The sequence below is a fragment of the Tamandua tetradactyla genome, chromosome 16 (assembly GCF_023851605.1).
Source record: "Tamandua tetradactyla isolate mTamTet1 chromosome 16, mTamTet1.pri, whole genome shotgun sequence".
Taxonomy (NCBI): domain Eukaryota; kingdom Metazoa; phylum Chordata; class Mammalia; order Pilosa; family Myrmecophagidae; genus Tamandua; species Tamandua tetradactyla.
The window spans coordinates 27051152-27076433 of NC_135342.1; the positions used below are offsets into that span (position 1 = coordinate 27051152).

The 25282-nt window shown below is 37.1% G+C and overlaps 1 long non-coding RNA gene across 3 annotated transcripts in view; it reads right to left on the minus strand.

The window, feature by feature from the left end:
* The window catches only part of LOC143660099 (uncharacterized), a 91114-nt gene that overhangs the window by 20986 nt on the left and 44846 nt on the right, over positions 1–25282 (minus strand). For 2 of the 3 annotated variants that reach the window (XR_013163845.1, XR_013163843.1), the window contains one exon: positions 16993–17260. The exons of the other annotated variant lie outside the window; for it this stretch is intronic. This is a non-coding gene — a long non-coding RNA (uncharacterized LOC143660099). Of the gene's footprint in view, positions 1–16992; positions 17261–25282 lie in introns of those variants that run through there. 3 annotated transcript variants of the gene reach the window in all.

A 25282-nucleotide genomic window follows, 5' to 3' on the forward strand; every position in this document is an offset into this window, starting at 1 on the left:
ATCTCCGTGGCCTGGGGCTTTCGGATCCAAATCTCTCCGTTAGTTCAGGGGCCGCGCGTGGTGGGGGCGTCAGCTGCCGCAGCTTGAGGGGACGCTGTGGCTGGTTGCGGGCCGCAGCGGGCCTGGGGGATTCCCCACCGGACCAGGAAGCCTCCCGTGGGGGGGGCTTCCGCGGCTTGGATAGCCCTCGTATCTGAGACTCGTATCCGCGGACTCGAAGCAGAGACTCGAAGCCGCCCGCAAAAGAGGGGTGCCACCTGCCTCGGCTTGGGAAACTTGCTTCTCCAACACTCTCAGCCGGCCTGGAAAGGGGGGAGGGAGTAGCTCGGACCACCGCAGCTGCCGCTGATCGGGAGATCGCACGCCGCTCGGGGGTCTCACTGCAGCCGAGTCTCGCAGTCAGTCTAGCCAGCCCAGACTTTGGATAGCCCTCTGATCCGGGACTCGTAGCCGTGGACTTAAAGCCGAGACTCGAAGCCGCCCGCAAAAGAAGGGCGCCGCCTGCCTCGGCTTGGGGAACTTACTTCTCCGATACTCTCAGCCGGGCCGGGAAGGAGGGAGGGATTAGCTCGGACCGCCGCAGCTGCGGCCGCTCGGGGGTCTCGCCGCAGCCAAGACTCGGAATCAGACTTGCCAGCCCAGACTTTGGATAGCCCTCTGATCCGAGACTTGTAGTCGCGGACTCGAAGCCGCCCGCAAAAGTGTGGCGCCGGCCGCCTTGGCTGGGAAGCTTGTCTCTCCGAGTCTCTCAGCCAGCCCCGGAAGGAGGGAGGGATTAGCTCGGACCGCCGCAGCTGCGGCCGCTCGGGGGTCTCGCCGCAGCCAAGACTCGGAATCAGACTTGCCAGCCCAGACTTTGGATAGCCCTCTGATCCGAGACTTGTAGTCGCGGACTCGAAGCCGCCCGCAAAAGTGTAGCGCCGGCTGCCTTGGCTGGGAAGCTTGTCTCTCCGAGTCTCTCAGCCAGCCCCGGAAGGAGGGAGGGATTAGCTCGGACCGCCGCAGCTGCGGCTGCTCGGGAAATCACCCGCCGCTCGGGGATCTCACTCACCGCAGCTGAGTTTCGCAGTCAGACTAGCCAGCCCAGACTTGGTTACGCTGTGTGTCCATTCCCTGCTGTAGCCCCGGGAGTTGTTTTGTACTGTTTCTGTTCACCTATTAGTTGATTTGGAGTCGGAGGAACTAAGACGCATGTACCTTACTAAGACGCCATCTTGGATCTCCTGATTCCTTTTTATTTTTTAAAAATATTTTCATTATAGACAATGAACAAATATACAGACATTCTTGATATACAAACATTTTTGTCATGGTTACAATCAATGGCTCACAATATCATCACATAGCTATGTATTCATCACTATATCACTTTTTTTGAACATTTACATCTCTCCAGTAAAAGAAAAAAGAAACAACTCATACATGCCATACCCCTTACCACTCCCTTTCATTGACCACTAGTATTTCAATCTACTCGATTTATTTTAGCCTTTGTTCCCCATATTATTTGTTTATTTCTTACCCATATTTTTTACTCATCTGTCCATACCGTAGATAAAAGGAGCATCAGACACAAGGTTTTCACAATCACACAGTCCCATAGTGAAAGCTATATCATTATACAATCATCTTCAGGAAACACGGCTACTGGAACACAGGTCTACAGTTTCAGGTACTTCCCCTCTAGCCACATCATAAACTAAAATGGGGATATCTATATCATGCATAAGAATAAATTCTCCAAGTTCACTCATTAATGTTAGTTCATATCAGGCAGACCATACAGTATTTGTCCTTTTGTTTCTGGCTGATTTCACTAAGCATAACGTCCTCAAGATCCATGCATGCTTCATGACTTTATTCTGTCTTACAGCTGTGTAATATTCCATCACATGTATATACCATAGCTTGTTTAGTCCAAATTGTTGCTGACAGGGCAACGAGAATTAAGACAGACACAGATTTCTGAAAATGGGAGAAAGGGACTCTTGAATGTCTAGAGCCAAGAGCCCTTTGTTAGTTTTGCTCCAGCTATTTATTAGTGGTTACTTCAAAAGGCAGGAGGAAGTAACATCAAGTTAATTTTTAATGTTAATTACAATTACACCAATATGTAAAATACAAGAAAATACAAAACTTTTTTTTTCTTTTTTTTTTTTTGTGATCGTGACTGAATTCTATGAAATGAAGAAAATGCAAAACTTTTAAGCTAAGTTGTTTATCTGTGAAATCTCTTCAAAGAATAGCACATTCCAGCCCCCAGCCCTTTTACCCTTCAAAGCTTCCTTGTAGGAGATAATCTGCCTACAGTGTTCCAGTGTTCCGCAAGAGCTACATGACCCAGTGTTGGGGTCACCATCTCAAGGTTTAGCCTGAAGGTCAAAAGGTCTGTTTTCCACACCAAATGATGGAAATTTGGGCTGTTTCCATCTCTTGGCAATTGTAAATAATGCTGTTATAAACACTGATGTGCAAATGTCCATTTATGTCCTTGTCCTCATGGACATAGATACTTAGAAATTGTATTGTTGGATCTTATGGCAACTCTATACTTGGCTTCCTGAGGAACTGCCAAACTGCCTTCCACAGGTGTTGTACCATTTTACATTCCCACCAACAGTGGATAAGTGTGCCTCTTTCTCCACATCCTCTCCAGCACTTGTCATTTTCTGCTTTTTTTTTTTATAATGGCCATTCTGCTGAGTGTGAGATGATATCTTATTGTGGTTTTGATTTCCATTTTCCTAATAGCCAGGGAAGTTTAGCATCTTTTCATGTGCCTTTTAGCCATTTGTATTTCCTCTTCTGAGAAGTGTCTGTTCATGTCTTTTCCTATTTTTTTAAAACATTTTTTTATTGTATAGTATAACATATATACAAAGCAAAGAAATAAAAAAGCAATAGTTTTCAAAGCACTCTTCAAAAATGGTTACAGGACGGATCCCAGAGTTTGTCATGGGGTACCATACAATCCTCTCATATTTTTCCTTCTACCTGCTCTAGAATATAGGAGGCTAGCAGGCTTAAATACTTTTTTTTTATCATCACAATCAACTTTATTTTTCCTTCTTTTTATGTAAACAATAACATGTATAAAAAAAGTTATAAATTTTGAAGCATAGCACCACAATTAGTTGTAGAACATATTTCAGATTTTGACATGGGTTACAATTTCACAATTTTAGGTTTTTACTTCTAGCTGCTCTAAAATACTGGAGACTAAAAGAGATATCAATTTAATGATTCAGCATTCATATTCATTTGTTAAGTCCTAACTTCTATGTATAATTCCACCATCACATTTGATCTTTCCATACTCTCATTGGGGTGGTTTGGGCTATGGCAATTCTAATTTTTGATATTGGAAGGGTCTGTTACTAATATGGGGTAGGGAGATGGAACTATCTGATGTTCTGGAGAGGCTGGGCTAGGTTTCAGGACTTATCTGGACCAGGGACCTATCTGGAGGTTGTAGGTTTCTGGCAAGTTACTCTAGTGCCTGGAACCCTTGTGAAATCTTATAAATTGCCCTAGGTGTTCTTTAGGATTGGCTGGGATGGTCCTGGTTGGGAGTTGGCAGGTTATGATAGGTAGCACGGTCTACCTGAAGCTTGCGAAAGAGCAGCCTCCAGAGTAGCTCTCGACTCTATTTGAACTCTCTCTGCCACTGAAACTTTATTAATCACACTTCTTTTCCCCCTTTAGGTCAGGATGGAATTGTTGATCCCACAGTGCCAGGTCTGGATTCACCCCTGAGAGTCATCTACCATGTAGCCAGGGAGACTTTCACCCCTGGATATCATGTCCCATGTAGCGGGGAGAGCACTGATTTCACTTGCAGATTTGGGCTTAGAGAGACTTAGGCCACATCTGAGCAACAACAGAGGTCCTCAGAAGTAACTTTTAGGCATGCCTACAGGTAGTCTAAGCTTCTATGCTACCCACATAAACTTCACAAGAGTAAGCTTCATAAGTGAGGGCATGGCCTATTGATTTGGGTGTCCCTAAAATTTGACACAGTATCAGGGGATTCCCTGACAGTAAGGTTTAATAGCTCCATAGTCTTTCTCCCCTCCCTCAGGGGACTTCGCCAATACTTTCTGATTATCTGGTTAATATACTCTAGGATGTTTTCAGGCATTACAATAATCTATACAGGATTAAAGGACTTCTTTCTCATTCTGTGCTCTCTGTTTCAGTTGTTCAAATGAGCTATACAGATAGGTTGAATTAGATTATGCACTACAGAAAATTTCAGTTCCAGATCAAATAAATCTTTATTCCATAGGTCTCAAAGAATATGTGTGGTTCTAAAATATAGACACTGTCTTCCTTACCCCTATATTCTGAATTACTTTAACCCCAACCTGTTTGGTTTCATTTTTATCTCTAAATATCAGGTTGTATATCTTTTGCCCATTTTTAAATTAGATCATCTTTTTTGTTGTTGAGTTGAACAATCTATATATTCTGGATAGTAGACCCTTATATGATATGTCATTTCCAAATATCGTCTCCCATCATGTAGGCTACCTTTTTACTTTCATGACAAAGTTCTTTGATGCACAAAAGTGTTTAATTTTGAGAAGCTCCCATTATTCTATTTCTTTCTTCAGTGTTTGTGCTTTGGGTGTAAGGTCTCAGAACTGTCTCATTACAATTTTTAAAAGATATTTACCTACCTTTTTTTCTAAAAGTTTTATTGTCTTAGCTCTAATGTTTGGATCTTTGATCCATTTTAAGTTAATTTTTATATAAGCTGTGAAATATGGATTCTCTTTCATTCTTTTGCAAATGGAGTTTTCCAAGCTCCATTTATTGAAGAGACTGTTCTGTCCTAGGTGAGATGGCTTGACTGCCTTATCAAAGATCAATTGTCCATAGATGAGAGGGTCTACATATGAACACTCTATTCAATTCCATTGGTCAGTATATCTATCTTTATGCCAAAACCATACTGTTTGGACTACGGTAGCTTTGTAATGCACCTTAAACTCAGGTAGTGTGAGACCTCCAACTTCATTTTTCTTAAGATATTTTTAGGTATTCAGGGCACCCTGCCCTTCCGGATAAATTTGGTTATTTCTGAAAATGAAGTTTTGGGGATTTTAATTGTTATTAAAGCAATTAAATCAGTTTAGGTAGAATTTACATCTTAACTGTATTTATTCTTCCAATCCATGAACACAGTATCCCCTTCCATTTATTTAGGTCTTCTGTAATTTCTTTTAGCAATTTCTTATAGTTTTCTTTGTATAAGTCTTTTATATCCTTAGTTAAATTTATTCCTAAAAACTGCCAGAAAATGTAGAGCTGTGTTCCAGTGGCCATGTTTCTTGATGATGATTGAACAATGATATAGCTTTCACAATGAGACTCTGTGAATGTGAAAACCTTGTGTCTGATGCTCCTTTTATCTACTATATCAACAGAAGAGTAGAACATATGGAATAAAAATAAATAACAGGGGGAACAAATGTTAAAACAAATTTAGTTTGAAATGCTAGTGGTAAATGAAAGCGAGGGGTAAGGGGTATGGTATGTATAATCTTTTTTTCTCTGTTATTGTTTTATTTCTTTTTCTGTTGTCTTTTTATTGCTTTTTCTAAATTGATGCAAATGTTCTAAGAAATGATGAATATGCAACTATGTGATGATATTAAGAATTACTGATTGTATATGTAGAATGGAATGATATCTTAATGTTTTGTTTGTTGTTCATTTTTTTAATTAATAAAAAAAATGAAAAAAAATAACTATAGGTCAAAAGGATATGGAAAGTTACAAAGTTTGAGAAAGTGAATTTTGGTTTTTATATTGTTGTAGATAACAAGCCTTGAATGGATATGGAAAGTAGCCCAAACTTAAGAAAGTGAATTTTGTTTGTTGTAGTCATTGTTCCCTATAAGCCATGAATTAATAAAGATGGCTGGAAAATGTTTTTTAAAAAATTTATTCCTAAATATTTTATTCTTTTGGTTGCAATTGTAAATGGAATTTCTTTTCTTGATTTCCCCCTCAGATTGCTCATTACTACTGTATAGAAACATTTGGTGTTGATCTTGTAACCTGTCACTTTGCTGTACCCATTTATTAGCTCTACTAGTTTTCCTGTGGACTATTCAGGGTTTTTGACATATAGTATCATATCATCTGCAGACAATGAGAGTTTTACTTCTTCCTTTCCAATTTTGATGGCTTATATTTCTTTTTCTTGTCTAATTGCTCTAGCTAGAACTTCCAATGCAATGTTTAATAACAGTGGTGACAGTGGACATCCTGTTTTGTTCTTTAATTTAGGAGGAAAGCTTTCAGTCTTACCCCATTGAGGATGATTTTAGCTGTGGATTTTTCATATATACATGTGGTAAGTAGAATCAGTTGTCAACTTGGCCAGGTGAAGGCACCCTAGTTCTGTTGCTGTGGACATGAGCCAATGGTCCATGAATCTCATCTATTGCTGATTACATCTGCAGTGGGCTAGGAGGTGTGCCTGCTGCAATGAATGATGTTTGACTTAATTGGCTGGTGCTTAAATGAGAGAGCCCAATGTAGCACAGCCCAAGCAGCTAAGTATACCTCATCTCAGCACTCGCAGCTCAGCCCAGGCCTTTGGAGATGCAGAAAGAATACACCCCAGGGAAAGTTGTTGGAACACAGAGGCCTGGAGAGAAGGCCAGTAGAGACCATCCTGTGCCTTCCCATGTAAGAAAGAACCTCAGTTGAAAGCTGCCTTTCCTCTGAAGAACTAACAAAATTAATTCCCTTTTATTAAAAGCCAATCCATCTGTGGTGTGTTGCATTCCAGCAGCTAGCAAACTAGCACAATTCCCTTTATCATGTTGAGGAAATTCCCTTCTATTCCTATCCCTTGAATAGTTTTTATCAAGAAAGGATGTTGAATTTTGTTAAATGCCTTTTCTGCATCAACAAGATGATCATGTGTTTTTTCTGCTTTGATTTCTTGATATGGTGTATTACATTAATTGATTTTCTCATGTTGAATCATCCTTGCATATCTGAAATAAATCGCACTTGGTCATGTGTATAATTCGTTTAATGTGCTGTTGGGTTTGATTTGCAAGAATTTTGTTGAGGATTTTTGCATCTATATTCATTAGAGAGATTGGTCTGTAATTTTCTTTTCTTGTAGTATCGTTGTCTGACTTTGGTATGAGGGTGATGCTGGCTTCATAGAATGAGTTAGGTAGCCTTCCCTCCTCTCAAATTTTTTTGAAGAGTTTGAGCAGGATTAGTACCCATTCTTTCTTGAATGCTTGATAGAATTCACATGTGAAGCCATCTGGCCCTGGAGTTTTCTTTCTTGGGAGCTTCTTAATGACTGATTCAATTTCTTTACTTGTGATTGCTTTGTTGAGGTTGTTTATATCTTATCGAGTCAATGTGGCTTGTTCATGCCTTTGTAGGAAGTTGTGCATTTCATCTATGTTGTCTACTTTATTAGCATAAAGTTGTTCACAGTATTGTCTCATTTCCTCCTTTATTTCTGTGGGGTCAGTGGTTATGTCTCCTCTTCCATTTCTGATGTTATTTATTTGCATTCTCTTTTTCTTTTTGTCGAACTTGGTAAGAGTCTATCAAATTTGTTGATTTCCTCAAAGAACCAACTTCTGATTTTGATTTTCTTGATTGTCTTCACATTCTCAATTTCATTTATTTCTGCTCTAATCTTCACTATTTTTCTTTTTACTTGTTTTGGAGTTAATTTGCTGTTCTTTCTCTAGTTCTTCCAGGTGAGCAATTAATTTCTCCATTTTTGCTGTTTCTTCTTTTTTCATATAAGCATTTATGGCAATAAATTTCCTGCTAGCACTGCCTTTGCTGCATCACATAAATTTTGATATGTTGTGTTTTCATTTTCATTTGCCTCAAGATATTTACTAATTTCTTTTTAATTTCTTCCTTGACCCACTAGTTGTTTAAGAATGTGCTGTTGAGCCTCCAAATATTTGTGAATTTTATGGCCCTCTGACTGTTATTGATTTCCAACTTCATTCCTTTATGATCTGAGAAAGTGTTTTGTATGATTTCAACCCCTTTAAATTTATTTAGACTTGCTTTGGGACCCAGCATATGATCTTCCCTTGAGAATGATCCACGAGCACTTGAGAAAAAGGTGCATCCTACTGTTGTGGGGTGTAATGTTCTATAAATGTCTGTTAAGTCTAGTTCATTTATTATATTATTCAATTTCTGTTTCTTTATTGATCCTCTGTCTAGATGGTCTATCCATTGATGACAGCAGGGAATTGAAGTCTCCAACTATTATGGTAGATGTGTCTATTTCTCTTTTAAATGTTTTCAGTGTTTGTCTCATGTTTGAAGCACTCTAACTTGGTGCATCAGTATTTATGATTGCTATGTCTTCTTGTTGAATTGTTCCTTTTTATTAATACGTAGTGTCCTTCTTTGTCTCTTATAATTGTTTTACATTTGCAGTCTAATTTGTCGGATATTAGTATAGCTACTCCTGCTCTTTTCTGATTGTTGTTTGCATGGAATATCTTTTTCCCACCTTTCACTTTCAACCTATGTTTGTTCTTAGGTCTAAAATGCATCTCCTGTAGACAGCATAGATGGTCCTGTTTTTTAATCCATTCTGCCAGTCTTTGTCTTTTGATTGGGGAGTTTAATCCATTAACATTTAGTGTTATTATTGTTAATAATATTGTTTCTTCTACCATTTTGTCTTTTATGTAATATCTAATTTTTTCCTCTTTTTACCTTTACTGAGAATCTTCATTTCTACACTCTTCTCTTCACCTCTCTCTCCTATCTTTTCCTATATGCCTCTAGTGCTCCCTTTAGTATTTCTTGTAGAGCCAGTCTCTTAATCACAACTTCTGTGATTTTTTTTTGTCTGAAAATGTTTTAATTTCCCCCTCACTTTTGAAGGACAATTTTTCCTGGATTAATGGTGGGTCTCGATTGAATTTCTTTAAAAGCTGAAACTTTGGAGGAAGTTTAGATACCTGGAGAACCATTTTGTCAGAGCTGACAGAACTGCAGACATTTGGAGATGCTTGGAGTGCCAACAGAGAGACCAGATGCCTCTACACAGACATTTTGAGATGCAGAGCCCAACTGATGTCACCTTGTGCCTTCAAATGAGATACAAATGAGCCAAAACCCAGAGTTATGTCCCCAAGGAGATAAGTGAAGGCCCACAGATGCTTAAAGAGGAAACCACTGGGATCAGAAGCTGGAAGTACTGCAACCAGGAACAAGGGCCAGCAGAGACCAACCTCATACCTTCCACATGGTGACAGACATCAGTCTTTCTTGAGTCAAGGTGTCTTTCTATTTTGGATATTTTTATGAACTTAGAACTGAAAACTTGTAACTTAATAAATTCCCTTTTGACGAGCCATTCCCTCTCTGGTATATTGCATTCTGGCAGCATTTAGCAAACTAAAACACAAGCCTCCAGAGCTAAGGGGACACAGAAATTATTCAAAATAATGATAGTTTTAATTAAAAGGACAGCAACCATGCAGAGGAGCATCTCCTCCCTATCCTCAAGTTTCCTACTGAAGTATAATGCTGCCAGGTTATACTGTCCATGGAAGGAAAGTCCTGCTGAATTTGAGAAGTAGGTTTTACAGCTCAACTTGGGGTGGTCTGGCTTGAATCTGCCCACTTAACCACTTTGTTGTACTGCCTTTCTATTGCATCTAGGAAATTATTAGGTTGAATGGCCATAATCTAGGGAAACTATTTTTATGACCTGGTGTATTAGTTAAACTGCTGTAATGCAATTTACCAGAATTTTGCACAGGGAATTTAAGTTACATGTTTACAGTTCTAAGGAAGTGAAAGTATTCAAATTAAGGCACCAAAAAGAGGTTACTCTTCACTCAAGAAGGACTGATGCCATCCAGAACACCTCTGTTAGCTGGGAAGGCACAAGGCTGGCATCTGCTGGTCCTTGTTCCTGGTTCATTGCTTCCAGCTTCTGATGCCAGTAGTTCCCTCTCTAAGTGTCTGTGGGTCTTCAATCAGTTCCTCTGGAACAGCAACTCATAGGGAGGCACATGATGACACCTGCTGGGCTTTGCCCACATCTAGGCATATTCTCTCTGGGCACTCCAAGCATCTCCAAGCATCCATGTCTCTGAAGTAACTGTTCTCCAAGTGTCTGCATATCTGTTTTTCTCTGTCATTTCTGAGTTTCTCCAAAATGTTTCCCCTTCTAAAGAACTCTAGTAAACTGATTAGGACCAATCTTGAATGGGCAGAGTCACATCTCCATCCAATCAAAAGGTCATGTCCACAACTGGGCATGTCACATCACTGTGGAGATAATGTAATCAAGTTTTCACCCTAAAATATTGAATCAGGATTAAAAGAAATGGCTACCCCGATAAGACTGGATCAGAATTAAAGCATGGTTTTTTTTGGATACATAATAGCTTCAAACTGGCACAACTGGTGACCACTTAGATGCTTTAAATGAATTCAGTAAGACTGATTCTTCCAGTGTATAAAAACCTAGATATACCAGAGTATTTTGGGTCACTCTTAGGTAAATTAAAGTTTGTTGAGGGTTCTCCTCAAACTTAGTTCTGCCTGTTGCAGGAAAGAAGCATGCCACCAGAGAATGAGAATAACAGAGATAATTTCTCTCTTATCAGATGTGGGTTGAACTGTGCCCCCCTAAAAGATATGCTGAAGTCCTGTGAATGTGACCTTATTTGGAAAGAGTATTTGCAGGTGTAAACAAGTTAAGATGAGGTTATACTAGATTTAGAGTGGACCCAATCCAAAGACTTGTATGCTTATAAGGAGAGGGTTATTTGGAGACACACAGGCACACAGATGGAAGAAGGTTATATGAAGACAGAATTTGAAGTAATGCTGCTATAGGCCAAAGAATGAAAGCTATGTGAGATGAAAGCAACAGATTCTTCTTCAGAGCTAATAAAAGATTGCTCCTTGAATCAAGCAAATACCTTGATTTAAGACTCCTCGCTCCCTGAACAGTGAGATTAAATTTCTGTTAAGCCATCCAGTTTGTAGTAACACATTATAGCAGCCCTAGGAACCTAATACTACAGGATAGTACCTTTACTTATCACTCAGCTTCCTAAATTGTTCTTGACTTTTTGAATTCTGGAGCTGAAAAAGGAAGCAAAGGAAAGGGGTACATATAATTTCTTACTGGGATGACACTGTAATTCAGTATTGCCATTCTCTACACTTAGCAGATGTTTAAAGGTGAAAAAAAAAGTGGGGCTGTTATTGGTTATTTGGAGAATGCCAGCACTTGGGAACCTCTCACTTATATTCCCTTGACTCAAACAAATGCATTTGGGATAGCCAACAGGCAATTTACTCCACCCTTGGCCCTTAGGAATCCAGCAATGTTTCCAGGTTTTCTCTGCTAAAATCTGTTTATTTCTCCAGGTGGCCCTCCTATGCTGGACCTAGGGCCATATCTAGTCCTTGGAAAACATTCCCACATTCTTGTTTTAGATTGGGATTGTTGGCTGATGGCAAAGGAGCAACAACTATTCAGCCCATCTCCTCGGATTTCTTCAAGAAGGCAACAATCCACTTAGTCCCTCAACTGTAGTGATATCAGGGCTGCCCCTTCCAGTAAGTGTTATGGACTACCATACTCTTTATTTTGCCCTGGAAGGTATAAGACTCATAGCAGAACAGCTCTCCCAAAATTATTTCCTAATCACAATCTGATTTTTTGAACATCCTTAGCATTGTATGTGGTGGTTTTGTAACCAGTTTTTGGCAACTTCCTTTATCAATCTTATAAGGTATTGTTTTAAATGCAGTTTTTTTTTGTCTGGTGCCTTTTCTCACAAGACAAAAAAATAGGATACTAAAAATCCTATTAATGTAAGGTTAGTATCCTATAAATGTAAGTTTTTAGATTTTCAGACTTAAACCTCGGAAGAAAAGTATGAAGGGCATTGTAATAATTAATGAATGAGCCAATATAAAGTATCTGCCACATTCTTTTTGAGAAATATTGAAGTTGTTTCCAATTTCTCTCCACTACAACAATACAGGCAGTCAATAGCTTTGTTAATCTCTTGCTTATGTGGCATTATTTCCTAAAAGCCAAGAAGGAAGTGGAATAACTCTGTAATATGATATTTTGTTCTCAGATGTACTACCTATTGGCAAATTTTTCAGCCAAATGACACCCAGAAACTCACCCACTGAATTAGTTTGCAAGCTGCTGGAATGAAATATATCAGAACTGGAATGGCTTTTAAAAAGAGGAATTTAGTAAGTTCAAGTTTACAGTTATAAGCCTATAAAAATGTACAAACTAAGGTATCCAGGGAGAGATATCTTAGTTCTAGGAAGGTCATAGGTCAGGAATACCTCTGTTAGCTGGGTAATCATGTGGCTGGCATCTGTTGGTTCCTTGCTCCTGGGCTCCATGCTTTCAGCCTCTATTCCTGTGGGGGTTTCTCACTTTACTTCTCCAGGGCTGGCTTTCATCTCCTGGCTTCCCTTGGCTCTCTCCAGGTTCTGGCTGGCTTAACATCTCATTGTGATGTCTTCTGGGCTCCAAGCATCTCCAAAAACCCATGTCTCTCTTATCCAAGTGTCAGCATCTATGTCAGCTCTACTCTGAAGTCTGTGTCAGCTCTGTTGTTTCTGGCTCTCTCCAGTATTTCCTCCTTTAAAGGATTCCAATAAACTAATCAAGACCCATCTGAAATGGGTTAGAGTCACATCTCCATCTAATCAAAAGGTCACACCCAGAACTGAGTGTGTCACATCTCTGTGCAGATAGTCCAATCAAAAGATTACAACCTACACTATTAAATCAGGATTTAAAGAAATAGCTGCTCCCACAAGAATGGATCAGGATTAAAACATGGATTTTCTCGGGTACATAATACTTTCAAACTGGCACACCCAGTAAACAACAAAGTTTGATTACTTTCACTTCTCATTCCTTAAAAAAAATGTATTTCAATGTTATGGCATTTCCCAGATTTTTATACGGTTTAATTTTTTTTGCTTGTCTATTGACTTTCCTTGGTTCCCATGTTTTATATGCATATGATTACTTATATCCTCAATATTAAAAAGGCACTGACTGAGACACAAAGGGATAGAAACTGTATGATTTCCCTAATATGATCCTGGTAAAGGTAAACTCAGAGGCTTTTAACATAGAATATAGGCAAACAGCATACAAAGAAGCTAGAGATGGGTGGTTATCTAATGAGGTTGAACTTAAATATATGGGAATGGATGGAAATGATGTAGTTCTTTAGTGGATTTATATGTAATATTGCAATATTGAAGGTGAATATGATTGAAAGGATTATACAGAGCCACATATTCCACTGATTAACACTACAAATATAAGTTCTTGCATGAACTACTTCAAAGGTATGAATCTTGTACTAAGAGTCAATAATAGAGAGGTATAAGGGGAAAACTACTATTGCATGCTGTGGCCTATATTTAACATGAATACATCACCAATACCAAAGCAATACAAATGGTAAATAATTGAGGTAGGAGGAGGAACAAGAGAGGGAGTTTGGATTTTCTGTTTGGTGTGTATTTGTCTGTTACGTTTCTCTTTGGAACAATGAAAACAGTCTAAAACTGACAGTGTTAATGATTGTAAAACTTCAGTGTTAATGATTGTAAAACTAAGTAAGGCTACTGTGAGACACTGATTATTTTGGGCATTATCCATGATGTGCAAAGGATGGAGGTGGCTGGTGGGTACATTGATTAGGAAGCAAAGAGCCAAAAACTGTGGTGTGTAAATATGATGGAATATTGAATGTATACAGAAAGGAATGAAGTCATGAGGCATGCAAGGAGGTGAATGAACCTTGGGGACTTGTTATGCAAAATGAGGCAGAAACAAAAGGAAAATATCTCTTTTAGAAAATATTTATAGGAAAATTGGGGCCTAGACTGTAAGCTTTTATAACACATTCATTCTAGTTTGCTATTTGTTGTTTCTAGATTCTGAGATGCTGTGCTATATGAATATACCTGGTAGAGCTCCCTGGAACTTTGGTCACCTGTGTCATACCTAAGACTCAGAGTTGAAGTTCTGCAGCTCTGAAAGTCAACATTGTTACATATAACAACTGTTAAATCAAAAAAGAGATCAGACTTCAAACGGAGATAAAAATCAAGTTGATTTGGTTGGGACTAAGGTAAGTCAGAACGCAGGGTAAAGGATAATATTATCTGTATTTTAGAACTTCATCAACTGTATGAGACCAAATAAAGTGAGGCTTCTTTTGTTTAAAACCTAAATTTTCTGTAGACACACTTAATGCAAACTGTCTGGGTAGTTCATTTAAATAACCCAAACACATGGAGCCAAGAATGTGAATGAGGACTTGCAATTTTGTTTAGCTCAGTGTAATACCCAGATATATCTAAAACTACATTGGGCAGATTATTAAAAAGTATTAGCAAAGTCCCTTGAAGGACTAGAGAAAAAATATGGAACTATTGTTTTTTTTTTTTAATGGAACTATTAAACCTTCCCACCAGATAAATACCTGATACACTCACAAACTACAGACTCCCAAGTTAACAGTCCAAGCCCTTAATTTTGAAACTTGCTCTTTTGAAACTTATTTCTGTAGTGGAGAATCTAAGACTATCTATAAATAGGCCTAAGAATTACCACCAGAGAACCTCTTTTGTTGCTCAAATATGGCCTCTCTTGGAGGCCAACACTACAGATAAAATCATTACCCTACATGGGACATAACATCCACGGTGTGAGTCTCCCTGGCAATGTGGACATGACTCCTAAGGATGAGCCTGGCCCTGGCACTATGGGATCAACAATGCCTTCTTAACCAAAAGGGGGGAAAATGTGATGAAATAAGGTATTAGTGGCTAACAGTTCAACTAGAAGCAAGAGGCCATTCTGAACACTACTCTTATGCAAACTTCAGCTAGATATTGCTAACTGTTTTTTGCGAGCCTTGACCAATATCATTCCTGTTAATCCTCAAGAACACCAAAGAATGTATCTGAGATTCTACAAAAGTTTTACATACTAAGTTTACTTTTCAGAAACCAAAAACTTTCAGATAATTCCTGAAACCTAAGGTGCCAGTCTCTCTGAGAACATCAAACAGTTCCATCCCCCTATCCCATATTGTCAACACCCCTTTTCAACATGAAAAAGTTGGAATGGGTATACGCCAATTAACCCTAAAAATTGGGAGAAGGATTGAAGGAGGAGAAGTTATGTTAGAATTTATGAAATGAGTATGACTACTGAATCATTATACTGATATTTGTTTTTAGTCTCCAGTGTCTTGGAGCAGCTAGAAAGAAATACCTCAAACTGTAGAACTGTAACCCAAACGAAACTTTTAAGTCTGGTCTATAACTACTTGTTAAAATGTACTGTGAAATTTATGGTTTTGTATGCATATTTCACAATAAAAAATGTTTTTCTTATTCGTTTCTTTTTTTTTTTTTTTTTACTGTTCTTGGTTGGGTGTAACAGTTTAAGTTCAAACATTTTTTTCTTTCAAATCTTGAAAAATCCAATTCCACTGTCTCTTGCATCCAATGTTACGGTTAAAATATCTGATGTCTCATTTTTATTCTATTTTAGAATACTGTTTGTAAAATTCATTAAAATGTGTCCAGGTGTGGGTTTCCTCCTAGCTACCTTATTTTGCTCTCCAGAAGCCCTGTCATCTATCGTCATATCAATAAACGCATTTTCAAGTATTTCATTTTCTTTCTCATTTCCCTATTCCCCCCTTCAGGACTTTTATGTAGATACTGGCATTTCTCTAGTCTCATATTTCTTACTTTTACTTCCTAACTTACTTTTTATATTTTTGATGCTTCCTAAGAACATCTGTCTGATAGTCTAGTTTTTTAGTTCATTCTTCTGTTTTCATCCTTCCTCTCCCATTTATTATGCTGTTTCAAGTGTTATATTTTTTAACCTAATATTTTCACTTTTAAATGACTGGTCATTTTCCTTCATATCATGAATATCTTCCCTTTTCTTAGTTCACTGAACCAGTAATTCTTCTCAGATGTCATAACTTGTTAAGCTTGTTATCTGGAATGACCCCAAGCCAGGCACTAATTTAAATAAAGCAGAGAGGATAAACCTCATTTGCTGCTGTTTCTTCCAGTCAAGGATTCCTTTAATCTTTAGGAAGCAGTGATTTCTTTACATAATCTATCAGCCCTGGGGAGTTAGAATGATGTAGCTAAAGATAGGCGATTAATTCAATGTTTTTATGCCCTGAAATTACCACTGATAGAGAACAGCTTGGATCCTTATTGCTGATTTGTGACAATAGGATAAGCAAAAAATAATCACAATATATTGTGGGCAAGAAGCAACAGCAGTTATAAAAGGCTTTCCCAATCTATTCTCTTTAGTATCCAAGGCCCTCTGCCCCATGGTGCTAACCCCTCCACTTACTTCTCCCCCCAACAAACACACCAGACTGATCTGAGAGTTGGTTTTTGTTATGGTTGTTGTTCACTCCATGCACCTTGTTTTATGTTCACTTCTATTGTGTCTCAAGAGTTGACTTTGAGAGGCAGAGCTAGCAGCCCAAGCAAGCTCATATTTTGTCAGAAACTGGAAAATAATCTCCTAATAAATGATCCAACCTCATTAGCATCCTGATACTTACAGAACATGGTATTTCCTATTCCTATTTCAGCCAATCACCACAAATAGGCTAAGATTTCCAGGCCATCCTTACTCTATCAGACTCCCATTGCACATGGCTCTGCACAGCCCACTTTCTAACTCCATTTGCACCCATGCCCAGTTCTCTGGGATTCACTATCACCCAAATCCTCACGTCCTTAAAAACATTTCTCAATGTTTCCTTCATTTTTTCATCTAATTAAAACTTGGATTTCCCCTGAAGACTATGTTTCTATGGCAGCCCATCCAATGCTGGCTATTTTCTCTTCATATCTGTATTAGTTTTCCAGTTGCTAAAAGTAATGCCACACAGTAGGCTGGTTTTAACAATGGGAATTTATTGGTTAATGGTTTTGAGACCAAGGTAAATAAAAAATTGAGGCATCAACACAGCACTGCTATTGCCCCAAAGACACTGGCATTCTGGGGCTGGTGAAAGGCAAAACTTGGTCCTTGGCATTTCTGTCACATGGCAATGTACATGGCAATGTCTCCTTCCCCTTCAGGTTCCAATGACTTCTGGTTTCTTGCTCTTTTCTTGGCTTTTTCTGCATACAATTTCCTTTCCTTAAAAGGAGTTAACATATATTTGATAAAGGCTCACTTTCATTGAACTTGAGCACACCTTAATAACATCTTATTTACAAATGGGCTCAAACTCATAGGACTAGGAATTGGGACCTACATATGCCTTTTGTGGGGGATATGATTCAATTCTCAACATCCACTATATCAGTAGGCTTCAGGGCAGGGGAGCTGGCTCTTTTCCTCATTTTGTTTCCAGACAATTTTCCCTATCCAAAACCACCCACTTTTTCTTCTTTTTTTTTTTTCTTTACCTCTTAAGACATCAAGAACACAAGCTACTTCTGCTCCTTATTCCACCTCCCAGATTCCTTAAGGATTTTAGCCTCCAGCTCACTGTTATGGTTTTTAAGAATACTTCCATCATTTCAATATACATGATTTTCCAACAGTCTGTTCTCTTTTTCCATGACCACATTTCCATAAATTATATGTCATTCATCCCACTTCATGCACTCATTCTTGGATTACATAGATCTGAACATTATCAATGCAATGACTTCATCAACTCAATTTCAAGGACACAATTCTTTGAATATCACCTCCATCTTTCCAAGTCACTCCTAAATCCATCTGACTTTAAAAGTCCTTGAATTCCACATAAATCTACAATCCATTTATTCTACAACCAATTATTGTCTTTTACCCTCTAAAATCCTCATTTCTCTACTTAAATAGTATAACCACTTACTAAAACCCTTACCTTATTGTGCTTTTCATTTATATATTATTATAAAATAAAGTTATTATATTATAACTACCCTGGTTAAAGCCACAGTGAAACATGGCTAAAAAAACACGATTATAAAATATAATGAAATGTATGCTAATTACATGACCAAATAGTTCTTTTGCAGAAGAACGCTCTACTTATATATACAAGTAAAGTTTGGTCACAATTTCTAACAAAATTATAAGTTATGGCTTATCTTAGATAAATTATTTTTCAATATTCCAGAATTTTGATGCAGTAACACAAATATACACTTCCCAAAGGCACATCTTATCCTTGGTTCACTAAAAGATCTTTCAATTTTTAGCAACATGGTGAATGGCATTATTGTAATTATAAGTTGTAAAAGCCTACCATAAGTAGAGTCCAAAGATTCAATGTCATAAAATGCAGGCTTTAGTTATTGGGGTTAATAATGTATTTTCAATTGGCCTGTACTGTGTACGAACTTAGCTTATATTTTCTTCCCAAGTCTATATCATATATTTTCCTTTGAATTGTTTTATTGACTATATCAAGCAAATCTACTGTCAAAAATAGAGACAGCAAGCCTGCAGCTCTTTTCCAGATACTAACATTCATACTTCTGAGTTTCATCATTAGGTACAATGTTTACCCATAGCTTTGTGGTACAGGCTTCCCATTGCACCAATATGAATATTACCTTAAGGCTTTCCACTTTCAACTTGTCTGGGTGCAGAATGAATTTTTTGATGAGGTATGAGATGTTATTTCTACTTAAAATTATCTGACACTCAAGGCAAAGGGTTTTATACCCCTGAATTTGTTGATGTTTAATGAAATAAGGATTATGATGGAAAGGTTTTCCAAATTCTTTGCACAGGTTTTTCACCTGTATGTGTCCTCACATATAAAGTAAGGGCTGAAATTAGTTCTTTCCACATACATTATACTTACAGTTTCTCACCTGTATGAACTTTCAAATGTACAGTAAGAGATGGTATTTGAGAAAATGCCTTTCTACATTCATTACATTTAAATGATTTCTCACCTCTATGACTTCTCATATGTGTGATAAGTAATGAGCTTTGACAGAAGGCTTTCCCACAGTCATTACATTCGTAGGGTTTCTCCAGTACGAATTTTCAGATGCTCAATGAGGTTCTTCTTATCTGAATACTTTTTCACAGTTAGGACATGCATAAGGTTTCTCTCCAGTATGAATTTTTTCATGCTCAATAAGGCTTCACTTCTGGCTGAAGGCCTTCCCACATTCATTACATTCATAGGGTTTGTCTCCAGTGTGAATTTTCTTATGCTCAATGAAGTTTGATTGGTGGCTGAAGGCTTTCCAACATTCCTTACATGAATAGGGTTTTCTCCCATGTGAATTCTATGATGTCTAATGAGGCTTGCCATGTGAATGAAAGCATTTTCACATTATTTACCTTCATAAGGCTTATTTCCTGTATGAATTTTCTGATGTGAATTAAGGTACTCCTTCCAGATAAAGGATTTTCCACATTTATAACATTCATACGGTTTCTCTATATTATGAATTCTCAAATGTCTGATGAGGTCAAACTCCTGAATGAAGGCTTTTCTAAACTGATCACACTTAAAGGGGGCTACAACAATAAAGGATGACCTAGGGCAACATTTCTCAGACTTATATTCATGATGCTTCTTCTCCTGGCCTCAACTGTGATTAAGTCTAAATTATGCTTCAAACTCTCTCCAGAAGAGTCACATTTATAAAGGCATTTCCTTGTAAAATTAATGTCTGAGTTCATAGAAGACATTTTCTCAACTTTTGTAAATTCACTGTTTTTTTTTTTCCTCAGTTAAGGTTTTCTCAGATATGGTTGCAACTCTTTCCTGTTCTCTCTCCTTTGGCTCACCAACTTCATAGTCTTCTAAGAAGGAATAAAAAACAAACAAACAAAAATCCCAAGCATTATATTATTAGTATAATTTCAGAAATAATCTAATGTGGAGTCAATTCTTTGGTTTTGTTTCACAATAGGAAAGGAGTCCAAGTGAAAATTTATTTAAGATTGTCTAGTACTTGGAAATAAAAGTCCTCAAAAGATTTGAGCAGAAAAACTAACATATGAATCTAAAGGATCTTTGAATGGTTTTAATGTGACTTTGTGCAGTACAGAAATCAGGGCAATGAGCAGATAAAAAAGGATATATGATGAGATTAAAGGCTAAAATTATATAGAATCAAAAGAATCCATCAAGGGTGACGGCAAAGAGAGTAGCATGATTAGATGAATCATCAAAGAACAAATCATGCAGCTAAACATAACAAACTGAATAACATACATTTGTTTCCACTCTCTCCCAAAATTCTACTAAAGTAGAAGAGAAAAAGAAGATATAAAACCACAAGGACAAAGATAGCTGGAATAAGTACAGAAGTATATGCACTATGTCCTATTTTTGCAAACCAGAAAACTGAAGGAGGATTGTCCATGGACAGCAAAGCTGAGAGAGATGTTATGAAAGTACTTTTTAGGAAAATGTAGAAACGTTGATTTGTGCCACAAAAGTAAAAAGGCATCAGAAATGGGTGGAACAAAGTACCTCAAAAGATGAAGATGAATGTTATTGCTGAACATGAAAAGGTTATAACTCTTACCCCACAGAACCCATAATTCCTGTTCCTCCACACTAGATAATGGAAGTTACATTTCATGGAGTCATGCCATGAGAGACTCCAGATGAAACCTCTAAGAAAGGAATAAAACAAATTAAATGAAAATATACATATTGAATGGTGAGAATCTCCAAATTCTCCAGTCTTTCTTGTAATTCCTCAGAACACTGACACTCAGTATGGGAGAAATATATTCAGGAGAAATTGAAGAGGTTCAGAGAAAAGGCAATGATATATTCATACCTGCAACCTTCTTGTCTTCCTTCCCTTGCAAATGCTGGCCGCGGCCCAGTAACAGCACAATGAACTGCCATTAGTTGATATGGGTCTTGCCTAAACACAAACTCAAATCACTTCTTTAGGCATTGTATCTAAAGATACATGGACAACCAAGAATTATAAAATATTTCAAAGAAATCTCTAAATTGCTAGCAGGAAAAAAAGATATGAGAGGTAGGTAAGGAAATCTGATAAAATGCAGCAAAGCAAGGAGAAAAAGAAAGCTTAACAACAGTAAACAGTGAGAATGGTGGCTTCAAAATGATGGAATATGAAGCTTCAAAAATATGATCCCATCACAAAAATACTGAAACTAAGCAGAAATGGTCAGAACTCTGGAAAACAAATAACATTTTATAGTAACAAAGTGAATATGAAAGCAAAAAGCTGGCATTATTCTGGAAGTGGCTTACTGGCACTCCTTTTCTGCTTCTGTCAAATGGGATCTTTCTCTTTCTGTTCCTCATACCTCCATGTAAAAATTTCCTTTGCTTATATGGACTACAGTCATATTGATTAAGCCACATACCGTTTCAGATCAACCTGGTCTTAATAGGAATTCTGAAGAGTTCATACTCACAGCATCAGGGGTTGGAATTTGAAAATATCTTTGTGGATCACATGATTCATTCTGCCACAAACACTACAATTTTCAACAATCAAAAAAAATCAAACAAACATTAAAACCTGGGGAAAAGGGAAAATGTGATTTCCAGAGTTAACATTAAAATATTCAAATATCCAGATTTTTACAGTAAAAAATGAATACAAAGAAATAGGGAAAGACAGCCAATTCAAACAAAGCAACAGAAGTCATCAATGAGGATAACTAGATAAGGAAAATACATGTCAAAGATATTAATTCAACTGTTCTAGTCATATCTAGTAAGCTTAAGGAAAATGTCAATAAAGGACTAAGGGAAATGATTAAATCAATATATAGACAAAACATGAATTTCAGTTAAAAGATAGAAATTAGAAAAAGGAACCAAACTGAAATTCTTGGAGCTGAAAAGTACAATGAAAAGAATTTAAAGGTCAATAGAGGAGTTCACAGGAGATTTCAACAGGTAGAAAAATGATTACAGAACTTCCAAGCCACGTAAATTGAAACTGCCTAGCCTTAGGAGAAAAAAAAAAAAGAGGAAAATGAATAAAGGATAAGAAACAAGTAGGAAACTATCAAGCATATGAACATACACATTAAGAGAGTCCCAGAAGAAAGGGACAGACAATATATGAAATAATGACCAAAAACCTCCCCCAAATGGACAAAAGACATGAATATACAGATCGAAGGTCAATAAATGTCAAATAAGATAAACTTAAAGACATTTGTGTCAATACACATTATAATCAAACTGATAATGTCAAAAAAAGAGAAAGAATTCTGACAAGAGCAACAGAACTGATTTGTCAAGTACATAGGAATCCTAAATAAGATGAACAATTTCTCATCAAAATCCATGGAGGCCAGAAGGCAGTGGGGTGATATAGTGAAAGTGCAGAATGGCAAAAATATCAAACAAGAATTTTATATCCAGCAAAATCAACCTTAAAAATGACATATTTAAGATATTTCCAGAAAAACAAAAGTGGAGGGAGTTAATTCCTAGACTTATCCTAAAAGAAATGATAAAGAATGTAAAGAAAAGGACACTATATAGCAACATGAAGCTGTATAAAGAAATAAAAATCTACAATAAAAATAACTACATGGATAAATAAGAGCATTATTGTATTTTTGGTTTGTGGCTTAACTTTGTACTTCTTAAATGATACATAGATAAAGTGTAAGAAGTTTATGTTATTGGCCATACAAAATACAAAAATATAATTTTTTTTAGAACAAACTAGTTTTACAGTTTGTTCTAAAGTTCAAAACTGTGAGCCCTCACACTTTTTCTTTTTCAAGATGATTTTGACTATTCAAGGACCCTTACGCATCCAAATAAATTTGATAATTAACTTTCAATTACTGTAAAGTAGGCTGTTGGAACTTTGATTGGGATTGCATTGACTCTGCAGATCAATTTTGGTAGAACTGACATCTTAACGATAGCCTTCCAATTCATGAACATGGATGTCTTTCCATTATTTAGGTCTTCTTTGGTTTCTTTTAGCAATGTTTTGTAGTGGTTTGTGTATAGGGCCTTTACGTCTTTAGTTAAGTTTATTCCTTGATATTTAATTAGCTGTTATTGTAAATGGGATTTTTTTTCTTGATTACCTCCTCAGATAGTTTATACTAGTTTTAGAAACATTACTGATTTTACATGTTGATCCTGTACCCTGCTACTTTGCTGAACTCATTTATTAGTTCTAGTGGCTTCGTTTTATATTTCTTAGGATTCCCTACATATAAGATCATGTCATCTGCAAAGAGTGAAAGTTTTACTTCTTCCTTTCCAATTCAGATTCCTTTTATTTTTCTTGCATAATAGCTCTAGCTAGAAATTCCAGCACAGTTGCTGAAGTTGAATAACAATGCTGGGTGAGCATCCTTGTCTTGTTCCAGATCTTAGAGGGGAAGGCTTTCAGTCCTTCTTCATTGAGTATGATTTCAGCTGTAAGTTTTTCTCACATGTCTTTTATCATGCTGAGGACGTTTCCTTTGATTCCTATCTTTCAAAATGGTTTTATCAAGAAAGGATGTTTGATTTTGTCAAATGCATTTTCTACATAAAGTGAGATGATCATGTGTTTTCACCCTTTTACTTACTAACGTTGGTATATTATCTTAATTGATTTTCTTTTGTTGAACCACTCTTGAGTACCTGTGATAAACCCAATTTATTGTGGTGTATAATACTTTAAATGTGCTGTCGAATTACAAGTATTTCATATGAGGATTTTTGAATCTATATTCATTAGAGTGGTTGGTCTTTCTTGTATCTTTGCCTGGCTTTGGTATTAGAGTGATGATGGCTTCATAGAATGAATTGGGTAGGCTTCCCTCCTCTTCAATTTTTTGAAATGCTTGAGCATGATTGATACTAATTCTTGGAATACTTGGTGTAATTCACCTGTGAAGCCATCTGATCCTGAACTTTTCTTTCATGTCAGGTTTGTGATAACTTTGATTCAATCTATTCACTTGTGATTGGTTTGTTGAGGTCTTCTTTTTCTTCTAGTCAGTTTATGTTCTTCATGTATTTCTAGGAAGTTGTCCATATCAACTGAGTTGTCCAGTTTGTTGCCATACAGTTGCTCATAATATCCTCTTATGATCTCATTAACTTATGTGAGGTCAGTAATAATGTCCCTCCCACTTCTGATTTTATTTGCATCTTCTCTTTTTTCCTTTCTCTAGCTAAAGGTCCATCAATTTTATTGTGTTTTCTGAAAGAACCAACTTCTAATTTTGATGATACCCTCTACTGGTTTTGTTCTCAACTTCATTTATTTCTGCTCTCATCATTGTTTCCTTCTGTTCACTTTGGGATTAGTTTATTATTCTTTATCCAGTTCTTTGAGGTGTACAGTTAAGTCTTCTATTTTAGCTCTTTCTTTTTTTTTAATAGGGGCATTTAGGGCAATAAATTTCCCTCTCAACATTGCTTTCACTTCACCTAAGATTAGACATGTTATGCTATTTTCATTTGTTTCGAGATATCTACTGGTATCTCTTTTAATCTCTTCTCTGACACACTGGTTGTTTAAGAAAATGTTGTTTATCCTCCATAAATTTCAATTTTCCCAGTCCTCCACCTGTTATTGATTTCCAACTTCATTCATTATGATTAGGATGTACTGGCTTGCTAAAGGTGCCAGAATGCACCTTTAAAAAGGGAATTTATTTAGTTCTAAGTTTACAGTTCTAAGGCTTTAAATGTTCAAACTAAGGCATCTAGAGAAAGAAACCTTGGTCTAGAACACCTCTGTCAACTGGAAAGGCACATAGCATCATTTGCTAGCCTTCTCTCCCTCACATTTCAAAAGGCTTCCCTGGGGGTTTTCTTTCTTCATCTCTGTTCTAGTTTGCTAGCTGTCAGAATGCAATATACCAGAAATGGAATGGCTTTTAAAAAGGGGGAATTTAATAAGTTGCTAGTTTACAGCTCTAAGACCAAGAAAATGTTCCAATTAAAACAAGTCTATAGAAATGTCCAATCTAAGGCATACATGGAAAGACACCTTGATTCAAGAAAACTGATGATGTTTAGCATTTCTCTCTCAGCTGGAAGGGCACATGGCAAATATGGTGGCATCTGCTGTGTTTTCTCTCCAGGCCTCTTGTTTCATGAAGCTCCCCAAGAGACATTTTCCTTCATCATCTCCAAAAGTTGCTGGCTGGTGGACTCTCTACTTTGTGGTTCTGCAGTGTTCTCTGCTCTCCCAGGTCTCAAGCCATTTCCAAAAATGC